This window comes from Perognathus longimembris, chromosome 28, assembly GCF_023159225.1.
Source record: "Perognathus longimembris pacificus isolate PPM17 chromosome 28, ASM2315922v1, whole genome shotgun sequence".
NCBI classification, from domain to species: Eukaryota; Metazoa; Chordata; class Mammalia; order Rodentia; family Heteromyidae; genus Perognathus; species Perognathus longimembris.
The window spans coordinates 72,963,519-72,969,454 of record NC_063188.1 but is presented as its reverse complement, the minus strand read 5'-3'; positions in this window follow the sequence as shown (position 1 = coordinate 72,969,454).

Here is a 5,936-nt window from a genome sequence, read left to right as displayed (position 1 = left end):
ACTCTACCACTTGAGCCACAGCACCACTTCCATTTTTTCTGGTGGTTAATTGGAGATAAGAGTCTCACAGACTTTTCTGACTGGGCTGGTTTGAATCATGATCTTCAGATCTCAGCCTCCTGAGTAGCTAGGATTACAGGCATGAGCCACAGGTGTCTGGCTTGACAATATGATTTTATGGGTTTCAAGAAAATCAAGGAAGTCAGCATCTTCTATTCATAGGATGCATTCATAGAGTTATACTCAATTTGCAAAGGTTATAATGGTAAAGACTAAATTTGTATTCAATTATTTTTTTCTTTGATATCTTGTTTTTCTATTTTTAATTACTTTTAAGTAGTTGTACAAGGGGATTTTAATTCAACATGTCAGTTTATAAATACAGTGCATTTTGAAAAATGTCTCCCCGATCGTGCCCAACCCCCTCATTTCTTCAATTATCCTGGTTCTATTTTGACATATGTATATGGATATTATAACTACATTCTCTTACCCTTCCTCTCTCCATTTGTTTGCCCTCCCTTGACCTCATATATTCCAGCTTCCAGGTATTCAATCTGTTAAACTGTAAGTTATACAATTAAAGAAGTTATACAATTAAAATCCTCCCTTGCACAGATAGAGTCCATTTTAAAATAAGATATTTTAAAAATCTCTGCTATAAATGTATACTTATATTTCCCATTGTAAATTTCAGCTTTGGATATATAGCCTTTACATTAAGATTCCTTCAGAAAATGACTTGTATTATAATCAATGAGCTTCTTTATCCTACTAGGTGATCTCAAACTTAAATTTCATTTTGTTATTAATATGGTTATATCTACTATATGGTTCAATCACTTGTGAATAGACTAACTAGAGACCCTTATACACTGGCAGCTTTCATACACCTAGGGAATAGAGTAACAAATATCAACCCCAACGCTTATCATCTTTCTTGTTTTCTGGGTTTCCTCATTTGCATATCTTCAGTGATGTCCTCTATGACTGCATAGTGCTGGACCATAAAGTTTTTCCATGATGCTTGAACTGGAAAAGTAGACTGACTGTCCAGTGATGAACTGCTCATGATAGGAATTCAGGGATCTCCCCTCTCAATCCCAATAAACAGAGTCAGCCACTGTCAATCTAGTCAGCCTGACCTGCATGAATGATGAAGAATAGAGAACTCAGCAGACACAAAACACAGGGAAAGGGGCTAGGGTAGGAGAATGTTGGCCAATGAATACTCTTACATTTAGATAGGAGCAAGAAGTTCTGGTGGGCTAAGACATAGTTGGTTGATTACTAGTAACAAAATTACCTGTCCATCACAGAAAGCTACAAGAAAGGAATTTTTAAAAGTTCTTATCATGAAGAAATAATCCATGTCCAAGGAGGAACATAAATTTAACCACAAAATATATGATACAATGTATAAATGTATAAAACACTACATGGTATCCCATTAATATTTAAATTTCATCTTGGAATATGTAACATTTTTAAAGTGAAGGATGGAATAGTCAAAAGCCTGGAGAGGCTAAGAAGATAAAACCTACCATCAATTGCAGCTCCCCCTGGCTTCTAGGCCCTCCCACCTGCCCCAGTTTCCTGCTCTGCCCCAAACCTTACAGACTGCAATTTTCTGCTCTGGCCCCTGCCTCACCTGCCTCACCTGCCCCACCTGTCCCACACCCCCAGCTCAGCCCTCTACCCCAGCCTTGGCAGTCTGGGCCTCTCCCAGACTCCCCTCCCAGACTCTCCCTGCCCCACTATCAATCCAACCTGGCCTCTCTCCAGACCACTGGCCAGTGAGGCCCCAAGTCCACCAGGAGCCTGAGTCTTCTCCCACAGATGCAGAGTGCTGGGGGTGAGGACAGGGGCACACACACACACACACACACACACACACACACACACACACACACACAGAGGGCCTGGGTCTCTCCCATCCTGTTGGGAGCCGAGCCTGCAGCTAATCTCATTCTGACCCCTGGCTGTGTTGTTATCAGAAGGATATGCTAAGTGCAAGGACATTTGTCTACTAGTAACTCAGCCCCTACCTGGAATTGCTTTACTATGCCCACTGGAGTCCATTCCTATGTTAATCAACCTTATCCTGTCTTTACTGCCATCAGATGTTGAGAACTTCAAAGGCTTTTTGTGTTCTTGAGTTTTAACAACCCTATGCTATTCTCTGGTTCCTAAACTGCATCTAAGCTGGAAGTTAAGACTAAAGGGGCTGCAGTCTTGAGTTTCAATCTTGAACTGCAGACCTCTGTTGGGAACAGCTGTGCTTTTAAGAGGCCACAGCTGGCTTTAGCCTGTCCCCTCCCCTTCCGCCTGTAACAGGAAGAGAAGCCCCCTCCCCTGGGGGGGGGGGGAACACGTGTGTGCCATCATGGCAGGGACTTCTACAGAGACCCAGCTCTTGGGGAGCTGTAATCCCCGCCCACAGAGGAAGTTTCATGACATCACCTGATGGGCAGCCCAGTCAGCCAATCAGTCAGTCACCCCAAGTCCTTCCCCTTCCGCCTTTGTCATCGTAATACATTCTTCTGCCCGCCCTCTGTGTGGCTGAGGCGCATGGACCATCGAATCGCCTCCCCGATGTCTCTCTCTCCGCCGCCGTTCCACACGTAAGGGGACCGGGGAGGGGGGGTTCTCGGCATTTCTCCTCAACTTAGCGCAATCCATGAGAGCACGTTTTGCCTTCTGCAGGCGGGGGACAAAGCCGAGTGCTCTTTCTTAGTTAGAATTCAGGCATCTCTCCTGGAGAAGTGGGGAGAGGGGTCCCAGAGAGGCCCCGACAGACCTCCCGGACCCCATCTTGTCTCTTGTCTTTTTTATCTTGTCTTGTATTTTTCCTTTTCTTTAATCCTCGCTCCCCTCATTCAGGATTCCCTTTCGCTGCCAGCTGCCACTGGCAGAGTGGCGCCCGAACAGGGACCTGAACACCTGGGACGATGGCAGAAGACCTCGCTCAGGTAAGGATGTCCGAACACTTGGGAAGGAGAGCGGGAGAGAGAGAGTATTGTTGGGAGTAAGAAATTATGGGTAACAGCCGCACGCTATATGTGCAGGCCCTCAAAGGGATGCTTCATGTTCGGGGAGTGAAAGTTGGCCAAAATCAGTTAGAATGTTTCTTTCACTTTATTGAGGAAGCATGCCCCTGGTTCCCGGAGGAAGGAACCAATAACTTAGAAACTTGGCAGAAAATTGGAAAAAAAAATTCAGGAACATTATGACGCAAATGGCCCTGAGAAAACCCCAGTGGATGTTTTTACTCTCTGGAATTTGGTCCGAGATTGTTTGGATTCTAGACATGAACAGATTAGATTCAATCAGTCGATCAGAGAAACTGAACAGGGACCTGATGAGCATCGCCCAGCCCCGGGAGCTTATGCAGCTGCCCGGGAAGAGCTGAGAGAATTAATAAGATCTGAACCCACTGGGCTAGATGTTAAGGAAGACTCAGATGGCTCAGACACTGAGGAAAAGTTATGCAATGAGCCTACTAAAGATAGATTGACCCATGTTGAGAGTATGTTGAAATCAGTTATAACCCTATTGTCACAGCTTCATCCAGAACAACAAACTCCTTTAAAGGTAGATACTGGTGAGCCCCCACCGACAGTCCTGGCAGTTACAACTCTCCTAGGTGCAGGCTGCTCACAGAAGGGAGGGACCTGAGGCTAGGGAAATGCTAATACCACCAAGGTAACTTCTCCTGACTGAGCACGAGCGTGACAACGACAGATTTGAAACTCCAACCAGGGTGAGTGACCATTAGCCTGGAGCTTGGATTTTCCATAAAGCCACTGGGCTAGGTCATGGGGATCAGCAATTGTGGGTGTTTGGAGTCAACTGATCTCTAGTCCAGCTCCTCTGGTCACTCATCAAGTGGGGGACAGTCTAAAATGCTTCAGGAAAGCTGCTCAAATTTGAGCCCAATCTTACATATTTGGAATATTTTGCAGGACTTACCTAACTTCTATGAGCGCTCAGGCAGATGAAGTTCTCTCTGTCTCTTTTTCTGCCTCTCTCTAAACTCTGCCTGCCTGCCTGTAACATAGGATGGGCTGGTGCTAGCTTCCAAAGGTACCAATATTTGTTTAACATCTGCTTTGAAAGACTCAAAGAAAGGTTTTCTATTCTTGTTATTGATGTTAAGTTTGGAGACTCAGTTAAATTCTGCTTGTTTGGCTAAATCGTAAGTTTTCCCTAGCATTGAGCACATGGTTGACAATAAAATTGGTTGGAGGTGGAAGCCCACCCATCCCCCAGGTGAAGGGCATGCCAAATTCCTGGAGGCTGGGCAGGGACTTGGAGTCTCCAGCTCCCAGTAACCCTGCCCCCATTCTGAACTCTGGAACTGTGGCCTTGCAATTCAAAGGTGCCTTGCAATTTAAATGCTGGAAGGTGAGGTGTCTTGCTGTGAGCCTTCTGTCTGTGTTCTGTTCATGTCCTGTCTCCCATCTCCTGGACCTTCTCTGGTCATAGCGTCCCACTTCAGCTCCCCATGGGAACTGAACTGGTTTCTCAAAATGTGGCTTCGTGGATAATCTGTGAAATTTTTGGTTTGCTGGAAAGGTTTTTTGTTTACTAACTAACCACGTGGTTCTAGAATATGGGTAAAATAATATCATTTGCCACCGGAATTCCAGAAAACTTACATGGCCAATTAAAGAACAATTCTAAGCATGCCCCAAAACTTGTGCACTACTGTATGTCTATCTGTCTGTCTATGTCTATCTGTTGAAAAAAAAAAAAAAAAAAGAACAGGTCTTAACCCCAAACTGATATGTTTAGGTGCAAGCAAATGTGTCTAAGAAAAACTCCAAAAGGTTCTAATATACAGCACGTGATATAAGTACAATGATGTAAAACCAGTGTGTTATTCTTTATTTCTATCTATGCTAAGAGTCAAGTGTACATCTGATCCCAACAATTCTTTGGTATAGACTAAGATTTTGCTTCTCCATTTTTTTTCCTTTTTTCCCTGTGTGCTCATAAACTCTTTAAGATCAAGGGACCAGAGTCATTTTGGAACAACTGTGCAGATATGGCTGCTAACCTAGATTTGTCTGACCCAGGATTGATATTTTGCTTTATAGGATACAGGTCAACTTGTGTGCTAGCTGCATGGACTGTGGCAGTCTGTGGCTACAGGAAGCTGCCTCCACAGTCTGCTCCTAAACTGCCTGGTTTCACTATTTTGTGACTAGGAAGATGGTTAAAGGCCCAAGCCTTCTAAAATCTGTTTAAAGTTGTCACCCTTCTAAAACCAGTAGGGCACCAGCCTACAAAAGCCAGAATACTCAGAGTAAGCAACCAAGGAATACTGGGAGGTTTCAAATGTCTTTAACCAGTCTGTGTAGAAATTTGCAGGCAACCCAGCAGGAGGTGTAACAATCTATCCAGGAGACTCTGAGAGATGCCACTACAGCCTTACCCAGATGCAACCTATCTCTCCTGCTGGCCTGCTGATTTGGGATGGAAGACATAGCCACTTCAGATCCACTGAAGCTGAGACTTCTACAATGTCCTGACCCCTTTGCCCTCTTGATTGTTATTCATTTGTGTTCTATTCCACCTGCCGGTAAGGTAAGGTTGAATAATATGATTTGATTTAATGGCACATGGATCTCATTCAGTCTGCTGTTCTCTTAAGTGTTACAGCAGAACTCTGGCAACTATTTGTTGGTCAATTCTTAACAACTTACAGGTAAACTCTACTCCTATTGTTCTCCTGTTGCTTTAATTGGAAATAAAAAGGGCTTATATGGCTAAGACTCCTTGGATTGCAGTTCGAAGCCAGCCCAGGCAGAGAAAAATAAAAATCCCTCTTGGTCATATTTGAGGTCCTTATTATTCTACTAGTCAAAAATTACAGATTGGGGCTGGGGATATGGCCTAGTGGCAAGAGTGCTTGTCTCGTATACATGAGG